The following is a 15,997-nucleotide window of genomic DNA, read 5'->3' as shown; positions in this document are numbered from 1 at the left end:
TGACGGACACAGTAGAGAGAGAAAGAGAGAGAGAGAGAGAGAGAGTGAGAGAGAGAGTATGTGCTCCTCTGCCTTTGGGCTCAAGAGCACAAACCCTGACTTTATTAATAATGTAAATAGTTATGATGTAATTGTTTTGTTAGAAACATGGTGTCGTTTGTATGCACTGACTCACTGTCCCTCAGGTTACAGGGAAATCATACTGCCATCATTGAAATTAAACCATGTCAAGCACGGCAGAGACTCTGGGGGAATCATAATATGGTTTAAGGAAGACCTGGCAGTGCACATCACCCCAGGAAAACGAGGCCCAACACACATATGGCTAAAGATTAAAACAGGAATAGTCATGTGCGATAATGATGTGTACCTGTGTGCGGCCTACACCCCCCCCTACTGAATCCCCTTATTATGATGTGGAATTTTTCCATAATCTCCACACAGAAATCAGCCATTTCCATGTGCTACTGTGTGGATATTTTAACGCTAGGACTGGAACAGAGCTAGATTGCATAAATAACAATGGAAACAGACATATATTCGGACAAACTCCTCTAAATTTAATACCAACCCCAACGCAGAGAAACAACCCTGACCGTGCTGTGAATAAAAATGGTAGGGAGTTAGTGCATCTCTGTCAAGCCCTAGGCCTGTACATTCTTAATGGCAGCATCAGAGGGGACTCTTTAGGAAGGTTCACTTACTGCGCAGCTCTTGGGACTAGTGTAGTCGACTATGCCATCACTGACATGGACCCCTCTTTCATCAGTGCATTCACTGTCAGACCACAAACCCCATTTTCAGACCACTGTCAAATCAACGTGTACCTGAAAAGAATTGGACAACCCAGGAACACTGAAACACAGACCTCTAAGCTGTACAATCTCAATCCGACATACAGATGGGCTGCAGACAACATGGACGAATTTACCAAAGCAATCAGTTCCACTGAAATTACTAACCGTATTAACAGTTTCATTTTAACACAATATAAACCTAAGCAAACTGGCATAAATCTGGCAGTTAAAATGATAAATGACATTTTCCATCAATCAGCAATTAAAGCTAACCTCAAAATAATTAAACAGAAAAATAATCAAAAATCAACTTCAAAAGAAAAATGGTTTGATGACAAAAGCAAATCAATAAGGAAAAAATTAAGACATCTATCAAATCTGAAACATCACCAACCACAAAACCCAGATTGACGTTATAGATATTGTGAATATTTATATAAATGAGTTAGCGGTGTTACTGGAAAAATCTGCAGCTCCTGGCCTCACTCTAAATAAAATGGACGTAAAATTTCTGCTCTATGCAGATGACCTGGTGCTGCTGTCGCCCACTGCACAGGGGCTACAGCAGCATCTGGACCTGCTGGAGAAATACTGTCAAAACTGGGCCTAGACAGTAAATTTGAAAAAGACCAAAATTATGGTCTTCCAAAGAAAGCCCAGATCTCAGGAAAGCAGATACTGCTTTACTCTAGGAAACACCGCCCTAGAACATAGACTAAATTATGATTCCTGTATTTGTGTGTGTGTGTGTGTGTTTTTTTGTTTTTTTATGTAATGCTTTGGCAATATTTACTGTATGTATTTCATGCCAATAAAACAAATTGTATTGAATTGAGAGAGAGAGAGAGAGAGAGAGAGAGAATTACTGATCAGTATGAGACAGATAAAAATACAGAAATATTTTTCAGACGACAAAATGTATTTTGTCAATATTTTCAGATTAACATTTTACTTGGGTGAATGTGAAAGAACGCCAATTGGTGGTGCGTGTAAATATCTCATCTTTCCAGACAACTGCCAGGGTTGGAAAGTTTAGCAGCAACATATAGCTGGCAGGATGGTTGGTGTGAGTGACACAGTACAATAACTACATTTAATCCGATATAACTTTGATTAACAGCGTTTTTGTCATCAAACATGCTTCTTTATTCAGTGTATGCTTTCTGTAATGATTGGTTGTGAAATCCAATAAAATCCCTGACCGCTATCAAGATTGGAAAGAAATAGCCATTCAGGACACGCATCAATACCAAGAATCCAGTTGTCATCTGAATGCCACGTTGGGGCTCCAAGGCAGGCATGAGTTTCTGTAATTATTGGTCCTGAAACCATTCAAATCACTCTACACTTTCTGCAGTTTTTTTCTGCCTGCTGCAGTCTGAGGGATAGTGAGTGATGCAACAACCACAACACATTTACTCACATGCACACAATACGAGCTCACACGCCACTGTGTTGCTGTTTTATATTGTCCAAAGATTTAATATTATGTGTTCCTTTTTCTCCTCCAGTAAGCTTTGGCAATAAAATTCCACAATTCTGTCATGTCAATAGAGAGAGAGAGAGAGAGAGAGAGAGAGAGAGAGAGGGAGTGAGAAAGAGAATCGAAATGAAACCTTCAGTGTTACGACCCTGCTGTCTTAAGAGTGAGGTAGATGGCGTGCGCAACATTAAGAAAAAATAAATAAATAGTGAAGTTCTGGGAAAGTGGGGCAGGTTCCAGTAAGCAGAGGGGTAAGAATAATAACCAGACTAAAGGGACAGTGAAAAAGTGTTCACAGGTAATAAAAGTGACAAAAGTGCAAGTGAGAGGCTACAAAAAGAGTACAAAATATCGCTTTGGAAGCTAATTAGGCCTATGTATTTAATGAAAGTTACATGATCTTTTTTTTCCTTAAAAAGGAAAACAAGGGTTCCTTGTTGGCGCCCCAATCCAAGGCAGCCGTGAGTGTCTGTAATTTTCGGTCCAACGAAATCCATGTTATCTTCCAAGAATCTAAAGAAGTGGCCAATCAGAGCACGCATTACTGCCTTGAATCAAATCGTGGCCCGAAAACAATTGTATCTATCCAGGCTACACAAGCCAGCGGCACATCCGGGTCTCCCAAGACAGATGGAAATCTGTGTAGAGCCACACTGCTGGCATAAAGCAGTCTCCTCTGTCTATGCATGACCGTTAGCACAGAGAAAAGGTTAAAACATTATGTTGGAATCAGATAATTGAGAGAACATTAAATTAATCCTGTTCCAATAGCACCGGGAAAGACTACTTGCATTCCTTCGCTGCTCAGATACTCCCCCTATTTTGGTGGGGGCTTCTTACAAGTATGCAACTACAGACAGGGTTTACAGCTAAACAAAGGTATCACCTTGATTATCCATTTGTAATGTGACAAATTTCCTACAATTTTCTACTATTACGTATGGCAAAGCTTTGGATTGGTGAAACGCTTATCTTTATTTATGCAAAGACCACAATTGGGTCAAATGAGTAAGTTAGCTATTTGAATCGATCACTGCATTTAGTTTACACAAAGATTCACTTTGTTAGCTGGACCACAAACAGCTCACTGGATTCATCAACAGCACCAAGGAAGCACACGCAGAAGTGGAAAACAAGGCACCGCTGGGATTCGAACCCAGGATCTCCTGTTTACTAGACAGGCACTTTAACCAACTAAGCCACGGCACCAGCCAAAGAAATTCTCTGTAGAGCACAGTTACGGTGTCATCTGTTCCTGTTCTAAAGCAGCTGCAACATGTCACTGCTACATATTTAGCCATTACCTTCCAAATATGGCTAGAAAGACAGATTCTGATACTTAAATCACTTGCAATGAAATTTTATTTTAAAGCACAAGAGTAAAACATAACACCCAACATGTAGCTCGGAATCCACATGCCCGACATCAAGCATCCCATGCTCCACCAACTGAGCTTGCGGGACCAAACTACGGGGGTGAGAAGCACCAATCACTGCTGCTGACCCTCCCTTGTCACCTGATACCCTCCAGCATTATGGTGGTTCGGGCCCACTCAGCGACGACTGACAGTCTTCTAATTTCTGAGCAAGCTTAACCACAGTTGTTCCGAATCATCACGTCACCTGCAGAACCATGTTGAAAAATTAAAAACTTTGATAATGCTCAATTCACAAAGAGCAATCTTCACCATGTCAACATAAAATTCTAAAATCATTGTTCAGCAAGATCTGGAGTGAAATTAAATTACATTGCACAGAACAGGTGTGACCCCAAAAGGAATGGATAACAGTGCCAATGGCATTTGCTGATATACTGCATGAGTTGGGCTCAAATTTCCAAGCTGTTATGTGCTTTTATTTGGTAAGTTGCTAACAAATTTCAATATTGAAACTACAACGCAAATGGTCACATTCCACCAACTTCACGCACCACCACTCAAGTTTCATACTAGTACCGCCTTCCATGTTTAGAGGGATTATTGACCCTCTTAGGCCACATTGTCAGAAATAAGTATGCATGCCATGAAGAATCAATGCCCCCACATTTGTTAATTGTGCTATATTACAAACAAGTACATACAAAGAGGTATCTTAACTGAGAAAACTTATGCTGCGGTGAATCAATAGACTCATAATTAGGTCATTTAACACATTTTCAAGTTCTTTTTATTTTTTCATTAAACTCATTGAAGTGATTTGCACTTGTGTTTGGAACAAAACCAAGCTACACAGGGGGTCCCCAGGGCCAAGGTTGAGAACCACTGAGTTAGAAATGATTCTATGTTGCTAAGCCATTTGTTTGCTGATAGACCTAGCTCACATCGTTTTCTGGAGTAAGACAGAAAATCATTGATTTACTGTCTCTGTCTCTATCTACTGAACACAGATAATATTTCATGAGTTGGGGAACATGTTCCCATTATGTGACATATAGCCTAAATATAGGGAACATAGGACCTTGGGAACATAGGAACGACCCCCTATTTTGTCATGCATAAAAGTAACAGCTTGGTGAAGTATATATGTATCTTTATTAAGTAGAGACCTTTCTCATAAAAATATAGATTGTTTAAAATAATCCCAACTAACACAAAACATTCTCACGATGTTGCTGCCAAGCAGTGGCAATGTTAGAACATTGAAAAACATAACAAATCAACAGATTTCCTGTTAGCTGGGATCATTGTAATTTATCAAACCTTTCCCCAAGAATTTTATTACAGTTGGGCATAGCTAGTTTAGTTAGCTGCTTGGTAAAATTGTTCTTAAGACCTAGATAGCTTAACTAGTCTAATAAAATGTAGGTAGCATAACTAGTGAGCAGAATAAAATACTTAGCTAGTTTAACGAGCAGTATTTTGTGGCCCAAAGCAGCAACTAGCTGTGTTCCAAGCAGAGACTCTCCAAGGAGAGCACGTTGGCTTTTTGGCGCAGCTAGCTAGGTTTTATGGCCAGCTAGTTGGCACAAACAGCTGCAGGCTAGGCAAATGTTGTAGCTAGCTAAGTCATATGGCCAGCTAGCTAGGAAAATGCGGAGCCAGATAGAATAATTTGGTAACTAGCAATGAAAAAAGGATTAAATGGCAGAACAGCTTACCATACGAGAAAATCACTGCACTGTGGAAACTGTTCCTTCTTAATTTGTTTTTCTTCATTATAAATCTTATAGGTAGGGCTGGAACCAATTATCAATTTATTGATAATGATGATTATTTGGTCATCAATTCACTGAAATCAATAAACAAGATAACTTGTTTAATTTTTTAGGGCAGACATAAATTCCAGTCTGCATGCCAGTCACTTATCCAAACAGTAAGCATCATTTTCTGACAGAATGCAGTTCTGTAATAATCATCACAGATGCACATACACGCCTGCACCAAGAAGCATAACGGTCCCGTCTGAACAGTTATTCACTAAAGCAGGACACAATGTTAAAAATTAGACGTAAGTCTCTTACTGAACAAAAACAAAGATGCTTGATCTATCTTAGAAAGCTGTTGTCATGTCCACTGAGTTTATAAAGTTAGTTTACTATGGTTTGTCCTCATGTCAGTAAGTAAGGGATAATCATTATCCTCGACAAGGTGGTCAGCTAACGGGAAAAAAACGACTGCCACAGAGGCAGCCCGCGGCAGTCATCCCGATAGCTGACCACCTCGTTGGATTATAATTTGGAAAATAACAGTTTTCTATGGCAGTAGTTCTCACTGCATTTAAAAATAAAGAACATTATGACTCAAAACCCTATTGGAACACAGCTCAACTCAATAGTTTAACCCACATGTGTCAAACTCAAGGCCCGCGGGCCAGATGTGGCCCGCCACGGCATTTTATGTGGCCCGCGAGTGCTTAATTGGTCTTAAAATAGGTCTATGCTGCTTTAAAGCGTGCATTAACCATAAACTACATTTCCCACAATGCATGGTGATTGTTACCCGCGAAGTGACGGCATCCCGCCACTAGATCGCAGGTGTATCCAGTGTTTAATTAATGCTACAAGTGAAATTGAGAATATCCACAAATGATCCCGATATGTCCAGGAAGAGAAAGATTGATGCAGATGGAAGGCAGTTTCAAGAAAGATGGGAAGGCGAATACATGTTTGTGCTTCAAGGAGAAAAACCGGTATGTCTTTTGTGTTATGAGGCGGTGTCGGTCGTCAAAGAGTACAATCTACGTCGCCACTTTGACACCAAACATGAAGCCAAGTATGCCAAAGTTAGCCTTCAAGAAAAACAACAAATTGAGGGCAAACTAAAAGGCAAACTGCGATCGCAGCAGAATGTGTTCACCAAAGCCACAACCAAAAACGATGCAGCAGTGAAAGCTAGCTTTATGGTGGCTGAAGAAATCGCCCGCGCTTCAGTCTTTTTCAGAGGGTGCGTTTTTGAAGCAGTGCATGCTGAAGGTGTGTGAGCAGGTGTGCCCCGACCAGATACAGACTTTTAAAAATGTCAGTTTGTCAAGAAACACCATCGCGGACCGAGTCAAAGAGCTAGCAGCAAACCTGTCAACACAGCTGGCCGAAGAGTCACGCAGTTACACAGCTTTTTCATTAGCTGTTGATGAACGCACAGACAACACGGATACGGCACAGCTAAGCTAATAGGTAAGTATTTTTAAAAACCTAATTAAAATATGATAAAATGTATTTCAACCAAAAATAAGAATAGTTAAACTGAGTGCAATTTAGTGATTGTTCTTGCATTTTGTTTTGTGTTTGTTGTTTTCAGAACATGATCAATGGATGAGGATGGTGGAGGGGATCCACTTGGTGTGTTCAAGGACAGGCAGCATATCCTCATCATTTTCAACTCATAGTTGTGAACTGAGACAACCCTATTTTATTATTTTGAGTTTATTACATATACTGCTTTTTGTGTAGTAATGTATTTGTTGTTTACAGGTTTATGCACACAAATGTTTACTCCTGCAAGGCTGTGTGCAGCCATTTGTTTTTGTAAAATGCTACATCTGTCACACATGTTCTTAGCAGCTCACTATAGTTGGTTGTACGTTATTCTGACCCTCTCGACTGTGACAATTTTTTTGAAGAAAGTTAATGTGTTTTAATATTTTTCTTTGAATAGTTTGATCATTGATAAACACTTAAACAAAAAACTATCCCTATTTGACGAATAACAATAATCCTGTACTTACTATCAACCCTTTTTCTGAGAAAGTCATATTTATTCATTTTTACCGAAAAAAGCTTGGTGCACTGCCCTCTAAAGGTTAAAAGTTTGGTTTGGGTTGCACCCGTAGCCTAGCCCAGTATTATGACGTGGCCAGAAGTAAAAACCTTTTGCCACATCAGAGATCGGTTACACTCAATGTGCCCTCCGCCACTAACCCTTACAAAAAAAAAAAATCCTGCAGGAATTTAAGATTTTCGGAAGATTTCCTGTTGGAATCTTGTAGAAATCCTTCAAATCCTGCAGACTTATGAATATTCCTGCAGGAATCCTGCAGAGCGAAATCCTGCAGGATTGTACTATTTCGATACCCTGCAGGATTGTACTATTTCTGCAGGAATGTAACCGGAGAAATCCTTCAAATCCTGCATACTTAAGAATATTCCTGCAGAATGTACTAATGCCTGCAGGATGAGATGATCATTGTGCATTATGTGTGCTGTAGTGCATCATGGTCTTACTGTTTTTTGTGAAAATACTCCCGCGTCTGAGTAGTGAGGGACTTGCGCGCGAGCCTCTCAGTGCGTATGGAACAGCTGCATTGCCAACTGCCAATTTTTCCTCAGAAAAGGAAAAGTAGCCTACAAATCCAACGGCCATTTCGCGAGTAAGTAATTAAACTATATTGTAAGCTTTATTAACTATATGTATTAACTATGATGTAAAATTTACTTGATTTGTTGTCTCAGAAGTTTTGTCATAACACATCTAGCTAAACTGGCAGAGTCAACCAGATCACTAGATGCCTAGCTATTGTGTCTCGCTAGCTAGCTAACTGATTACATTTTAAGAAGCTAGCTATATTTACTTATTTAGACCCAGTTGTGCTTGGCTGTTAAGGGATGTGATGGACGCCCTCACAATGTGAAAGCTAGCCTATAAATTAGGCTAGTGAATCAGTCTCACATTCATCTTACAATCAGGTTCACTTTATGAATTACCTTTACCTCCCCTAAAAGATTTCTTATCAATCTTCTAATCTTTGTTGATCTACCAATGCACTCATATCTATGAGGCATGTGGTATAACAACTTGTACTATAGCCAATTTAAAATGATTTCCCAAGATTAACACTATATGTGGTTAATTTCTGTAACTGTACCTTCTCAGATAACAAAGACAAAGTGGCCAGAGTCATGAACAAGATGGAGGGAACCAAACCTAAAAAATGGCTGAGCTGCCAAAGAAGAGGACCATAAAAAAACAAGACATTCTGTCCAAGCAGATCCCCTGACCAGCCAAGTCCAGAGGAGAAAAAGGTAAATATATAGATAACCATGCTCAGTCTCCACTGTGCTGCACTGGCAGTCTGTGTAGATGTGCATAAGTACCCATCCCTTGCTCCTCTCCAAATTTGTAAGCCCTAATATGTAAAAGACCATGTATTAGCTACATACAGTGCTTGTTTACTGCTGTCCAGAGATGTAATGAGTCTTCCTTTCATTGTTAGGTGCTGACTATCGTACCAAAAAATGATGCCATGCTGATGAAAGTCATAAAGAGGAATGAGGACAAAAAAGAAAATGTAGATGATATGCGCCTTAAAAATGACATGGCAAAATTACGTTCAGAAAATCATATGCTAAAGAAAGAAAATGAAGAGCTGAGGGCTGTTAATGTCCAACTCCAAAGAGCTATGCATTCTTTTTTCCTCTGATGCATGACAGTGTTGATACAATTATAATTGATTGAGAATACCAGCAAATGTGATAAGTTCTCAAAATGGATAAATGGACCAATGAAACCTCACTCATATCTTGTGACACACAGTAGCCATAGGTCCACTGCAGAGACAATTGGGGATTTTCAGGGCTAAGGCTTACTCAAATAATTTATTACTTAATACAAAACTTTTTATCTACTGATTTGAAGCATGACAATTACCCTAGATAGCACTGAAAAATAATTAATCTCATACATTATTAGTAAGACCTGGCTATCCCTGTTCAGCCCTGTAGTCGACCAGTGGCTAATGGTAAACATTTTCGATTAACTCTGATGTGCAATAGAATCTATAGAATTGTTGTAGCATTAATGATTTAATCATACAATTCATGATGACAGGAAATAGTTCATTTAATTGTAGCAGAATGATCAATTTTTTACCTATTTTTTTTGGTTGCTGAAAAGTAACTGTACAGCATAATGACAAATACCCTTCATTTTAAAAAAGTGGACAGTAGTTGACTGTTTTAGAAAACTTATTTCTGTAGACATGTAAGTCTCTCTAAGAACTCTTATACTCTTATTCTTCTTAAGAACTCTTAAACAAGTTAAAGACACAGTCCCAGCCACTGTACCAACCCCCATCTGATCACTGTCAGCCCCATTCTCCAGCCAGCCCCTGTCTGATAATCCATCCCAGCCCATGAGCCAGCCCCAGCCTCTGAACTACCCACAGTTGCACTTTCCTCCTAATAAGGGAAGAAGGTACAGTAGCACCTTGGTTATCCAAGACCCTTGAGAATAGAGGTTGTTTGGACCAGTTAAAAGTTTGGCTGCCCAAAATACATGCACATTTGGGGTCAAGATAGGCGCTGATGACCCTCCCACATGGCAGCCCAGCAGACAAATGTTTGATTTGATTTGTGATGTCTTCCAGGTGTCACTGTGTTTTCTTTTTCTCCTCCTTTCTCTCTAACTCTAATCCTTGTTATAGCTCAAGACATCAGCCCAAAACCTCGGCATGAGCATGGATACGTTGTAGGCCTGTGGCAGAGGAGGAAAGTCATGATCGGCCATGATAAAGGATCTTGCGGTGGCAGTCTTCGGACGCGAGCAGCTGGCTACACATGGCCTTTCTGGAAAGTCTGGCAATAAAGTAAACATAATATTGGATATGAATTGTTTATTCCAATGATTGTATCCCATGTCATTATGAATTTCTTTTTTGATATTACTGGGATCTCACCATTTTTTTGTGTGTTTTAATTGTATTTGTAGACATCGTGCAGGGAAAATTTGACAGCATACCAAGAAAGGTGATCCGAGCTTCACTCAGACAGAAAATGAATGATGAGCATAAACTCGCCTGAGGTAAACACTATTTCAAAAAATATATAAGAATATACAGAGAAGAATATTATCATCCAGATACAGTGGATATTACTAAGATCATTTGTGATACGATTTGTTGAAATCTGTGAGAGTTGTTGAAATATGTTTTTGATATATATTTCACCCCAAACATATTTTGCAATAAGCAGAGGCCAGTAGCCTACTTGTTCTGAATAGCCCATTCAGCACAAATCACAAACACAAAAAGACTATGAGTGAAAACACCCTTAGCCTTGTTATTTACTCTCTTTAGCATTGTTACTATTTTCAAGGGTGGCAATAATTCTGATGGGGACTGCAATAGTACTCAATAAATATATGTAATCAAGAATGTAATATTGTACACCTCCTTTTTTCAGGCACATGAACATCACTGAACAGTGAACAGCATGACGATGTATATAATTTATTTTAGTGTTTCTTTTATGTAAATTAAATTCAATTATATGTATTTTGAGCTTTAATGTTGAGTTCTTTCTTTATTTGTACTCCATCTACCAGGAATTTAAGTTCACAGCGTGCATGATTTTGGTTTCCTGCAAGATATTTTTCATTATTAATCTGCACAAAATGTTCTGCCGGAATTTCCCTTACATTATATTAGTATAGATAGTATATAATCATCCTAAACAGTGAACTAATAAAATTCTACAAGAAATCCTGTAGAATTATATGCAGCAATCCTGCAAATAATTGTGAATGATTGTGACCTCCTGATTCCTGCAGGACATTTCCTGCAAGAAAATTGTGAAGGATTGTAACCTGGAATCCTGCAGGACATTTCCTGGAAGAAAATGGTGAAGGATTGTGACCTGGAATTCTGCAGGACATTTCCTGCAAGAAAATTGTGAAGGATTGTGACCTGGAATCCTGCAGGACATTTCCTGGAAGAAAATGGTGAAGGATTGTGGCCTGGAATTCTGCAGGACATTTCCTTCAAGAAAATTGTGAAGGATTGTGACCTGGAATCCTGCAGGAATCTGAAAGATTCCCACAGGATTATGGTCCCCAAATCCTGTAGGTTTTCCTGCAGGAAATCGAGTCCTGCATGAAGACCTACAGGATTTTTGGGCCATAATCCTGCAGGATTCTGAATTTTTTTCCTGCAGGACTCCTGCATGGGATTTCCTGCAGCCCATGCAGGACTCCTGCATGGGATTTCCTGCAGGAGTCCTGCAGGTTTTTTTTGTAAGGGAAGACACGCCCTCCGCCACACCACCTCACCCCCCCTCACTCTCCCAGTAAATCACATCTTTTAAATTTGTGCAGTAGGCGGGGACAGGCCGAAAACTGGTGTTGAGCTACCCTTTAACAATGTACTTGATTATCTGATTGTCAGCTTGCTTGCTAGTCATTGATGTTAACAGATAACTAAAATAATTGGTCTGTCATATTTGTTCCCTATGGATAATGTAATGTTACAGTGTCATAATGTCTTTTTCAGTTTCTAACAAAGATCAGGAAACGAGAGATCTCCGTGAGGGCGACCAGTTATCGGTCCATGAAAAAAAGCGAGAAGCCACACAATCTGAGTGTAGGGTTAAGAGAGCAATGAAATTTAGCTAAGAGTTAACATAACCTGTTCTGGTTATTAAAAGTCACATTTCAGGGAATTAATGCCGATTTGCTCTGTCAAACAGAATGCGGTAGGGGTAACGGGTATCTAAATGCCGAACGTTACAGTTCATTTGAATAGCTATATCAACTCTGGCACACAAATTAACGTTGACCTATCACTAATAGATAGGCAATAAAGTTAGTACATTAAGAAAACATTCAGTTTTGACAGCTGGCGTGGTGTTCCCAGAAACTAGATTTTTGTTCCGTTTTGTTCTCATTTTCCTTTCTATATGTCTGGCGTGGATACTAGGTTTCACAGAACATCTGTGACTAAAATCATCATCATGACATAAGTTTTACATTTCACCCATTACATATTTTCACAGGTTGTGTTAAAGGACATTACTACACTGTCACTGTACCTATGTGGCTGGTTCAGCACTGTGCAACCATGTAGCTGCCCTGTTGTATCAGACGGAACACTACTCGCAACTTAGGGTCAGTGTTGTTCCCCCAGTGCACAGCTGCACGGAGGCTGGGCAAAGTTGGCACAAGCCTAGAACCATGGTAAGTCTGAATAGCTAAGGCACATGTGAACATGTGTTAATGGCACCATCGGATGTACTTATTTATTTACATTCTATTCAGGCTGTTAATCCAGGACCCATTAACCAGATGGTTGTTCTGTCAGCTAGACCAAAGGAGAGAAAAATGGCAGAAGGACTGAAGTAAGCAGTTATGCATACACATATTTGATTAATCTGCCAATATATGCATATTACAATTGAACAAATAAAAATGATGTTTGTATATGTGTGGTTTTATTCAAACAGGAGTAACCTATACAAAGGTGTCAGTGGGGACCTGCTTGATCTCAGAGTGTCTGAGGTGTACAACTCCTTCAGCAGTGATGTGGCACCATTGATCACCACAATGAGAATATCTAGTGAGGTCCCATTAGTGGATTCGATCTTTGGTAAAGTCCAAGAAGGGAGTGTTCTGTCATATCAGCTACCTGCAGCAAGATCACACAAGACATCGCCTCATACAAATGCCCCTCCTAGACCACCTCTGCCACTGGAAGGCTACCACCTGGATCCAGCAGGCTGTTCATTTGTGTTGAGTGAACACCAACAACTCCACATGAACTCCCTGGCAACACCACATGATATGGCTCACAAAATTAACATGGCTACACCAGAGCAGAGCTCATCTGGAGTGGCATCGCTTACGAAAGCCACGGATCACATCATCACGGTTCAGAGAAATCTGCCGTGTCAGAGGGCAGACATCTGATGAAAATCTGGCAGAAAGAATTATAAAAAGAAGTATACAGACAGCAGACATGAAGATGGGTCTGGGGTTGGAGCCAATTGCTGTGGAAGAGTACTGTCAGCAACAAGAGGTTAACCACTATCCTTGTGGCTTCCTTGTACATCCGGATGCTCCATGGATGGGGTCATCCCCAGATGGACTAATTTATGACCCTGAAGCACAGCCAGTATTTGGCCTACTGGAGATTAAATGCCCCAACGTCAGGAGTTATGTGGACTGCCCCTACATCAAGCTGCAGGATGGCACACCAGCGTTGAAACTTACACATGCATACTACTGGCAGATCCAGGGCCAGTTGTTGATATCAGATTTGGAGTGGTGCGACTTTGTTGTGTACTCGCAGGAGGACATGTTCATCCAGCGAATCCAGAGAGACAATGCGGTTATTAAAGAAATTAGGGAGAAGGCAGACTATTTATTTTTTATGTCTACCTATCTTGAATTTCAGTGTGTGTTGTCTTCGTATTCTGTATATGTGTTCTGTGCCTTTGAGAAGCAGTCACTTACTGATGAAGTGTGATAATTGGAAGAGGAGTTATCTGTCTGCCAGCTTATGCAGGGTGCTTAGGGGTGACAGAACACAGTGTTTTTACCACAAAACTGATGTACAGAATTGTAATGAAAATATGATATATTGACACTTGAATGTTGCAGTTAATAAGGCTAAGTTTTCATGTTTTTGCCACCTACGCATTTTCACTTGAAAATTAATGCATTTGCAAATTTGTTTCCAGCATCATTATTAACAATACTAATGTCACTGTGACGTTTCAATAAAAAAACTGATTGGATTTACCATTGGATTGTGTGTATGTGCATGGCTGTGTGTGTGTGTGCATGCATTTTCAGGACTATTTTGCCCAAGCTCTGACCAGTGGTCCACTTTCGTAGTTGAGGAGGAGACATGCAACTGTGTACAGCTGGTTGAAGTTCCCAATGGTGGAGAGGGGGATGACACTGTCAAACAGCTTGTGCTCCTTCAACCTGCGAATCAGTCGCTCAACATGGACTCTCAGCCTTTCAATTGCTTCGGTCTCCCTCACATCTGATGCTGGCATCTGTGTTCCCTTGTACAGGAAAGGTGGTCTGTAGACTTTACAGGGCACACAGTCATTTACAAGAAAACCTTTGTCCACTATTATTGCCATTCCCGGCTTCAGCAAAGGAACAATTCCAGACTCTTTCAGAATCGGCTGCTCTTTCAGAATCCGCTGACAGAAGCAGCATACAGGGCTGAAATAAAGGTGACTGCTCCATGTGGTGCCATGCCAATCATCCCTTTGAAGGTACAGTGGGATTTGTAAGTGGAGTATACTTCACTTTGAAGGATCAGAGATGATGGTGTTTGGCAGCGCAGTTCTGTGCAGTCTGGCACAACTTGTGTGTCCGCATACTCCTTGAACACCTTTGGAAAGTTAGCCTGACCTCTTCCTCAGACAACCAGATTTTCACTGACCCAAGTATGGTGAAGAGGTAGTTGGCCTATGTTACAGTAAAGCGACTCAGGGTTGACTGGTGTATTTGAAATCTGTGGGCCAGATCCCTGTGCTTCAAACCAAGAGCTAAGTGGTTCATGAAGAGGAAAAACTTATCAATTAGTTGCAGAGTTTGTGTCTGAAAAGAAAAAAACTGATGTAAAGGTTATAACATATTGTCAATGACACTAAATCATGTAATTTAACCCAGGAAGGAAAATAATGTTGTTTCATCATTACTACAGTGGGGTCCAAAAGTCTGTGTCCACTACAAATATCTGATCAAAAACTAAATTCATCAATAACTAACACAAAATTTTCACTCAGGTGATATATCTGAAGCAAGATTACTTTTTTTTCTTTCTTACACAAATCAATATCCAGTATTCATGATGAAAACAAAGATCATGGTAGTGGGCTCAGACTTTTGGACACCACTATATGTTTGTCTGACTGACAAATAGCATCAAGTTGGTAACTGACAAAGGATCAGTTTCCCAATCCAGTATGTGTGCAACAAAGTTACCGCAAAATTGAGTGGAAGAATGACATCGTTCTTCTTTGCTGCTGCCTTGGCTCTGGTTACATGGATCATGTTGCATGATGACGGCTCTATGAGCCTCTAGATCGCCATCAGGTGGTCATATGTGGCAAACCTACGAGGATTAAAATATAGGGTTGGTTAAGCTACTTTGAAAATGTAGCTAGTTGACTAGGCAGTTTTCGTGGGTGGGAAGCCGGTGAGGGAATGAGTCCTGATCATTGCATTAGCGACTCCTACTGGTTGGTCGGGGCGCCTGTTCAGTAGGGAGGGGATCTGGGGGAGACAGCATGAACCTCTGGACTTTTTTTTTTTTAAAAGTTTTTTTTTAACCTCTTTACGTAATCATCTACAATATAGCACAATATGAATATGGGACTTTTATTCTTTATGGCATGCATAGCTATTGCTGACACAAGGTGGCTTAAGTGGGCAAATAATCCCTCTGACATGAGAAGCACCTAATTAAGGAAAAATAATAGCTTGTTACAATTCCTGGATTGCAATTGTGGTTGGAACGAAAACCAGCATACACACTGGGCCCCCAGGAC

The 15,997-nt window shown here is 40.2% G+C and overlaps 2 long non-coding RNA genes and 1 other non-coding gene across 4 annotated transcripts; 1 reads left to right on the top strand and 2 right to left on the bottom strand.

The window, feature by feature from the left end:
• Window positions 1-3,415: 3,415 nt before the first annotated feature.
• trnat-agu (transfer RNA threonine (anticodon AGU)) lies at window positions 3,416-3,489 on the bottom strand. Its single transcript has one exon. It is a non-coding gene; the product is annotated as a tRNA-Thr (tRNA).
• Window positions 3,490-7,955: 4,466 nt separating this feature from the next.
• LOC135263593 (uncharacterized) lies at window positions 7,956-14,226 on the top strand. Of its 2 annotated transcripts, XR_010332497.1 has the most exons (8): window positions 7,956-8,085; window positions 8,589-8,737; window positions 8,929-9,908; window positions 10,138-10,299; window positions 10,422-11,432; window positions 12,482-12,662; window positions 12,744-12,823; window positions 12,929-14,226. It is a non-coding gene; the product is annotated as an uncharacterized LOC135263593 (long non-coding RNA). The 2 variants fall into 2 exon arrangements; XR_010332496.1 differs by having other exon boundaries at window positions 10,422-12,662.
• Window positions 13,771-15,893, bottom strand: LOC135263594 (uncharacterized). The gene is made up of 2 exons (XR_010332498.1): window positions 15,432-15,893; window positions 13,771-15,044 (listed from the first exon to the last, which is right to left on the bottom strand). It is a non-coding gene; the product is annotated as an uncharacterized LOC135263594 (long non-coding RNA).
• Window positions 15,894-15,997: the final 104 nt, after the last annotated feature.

Source organism: Anguilla rostrata, chromosome 9 (assembly GCF_018555375.3).
Source record: "Anguilla rostrata isolate EN2019 chromosome 9, ASM1855537v3, whole genome shotgun sequence".
Taxonomy (NCBI): domain Eukaryota; kingdom Metazoa; phylum Chordata; class Actinopteri; order Anguilliformes; family Anguillidae; genus Anguilla; species Anguilla rostrata.
This window is presented reverse-complemented; position numbering and strand designations above follow the sequence as displayed.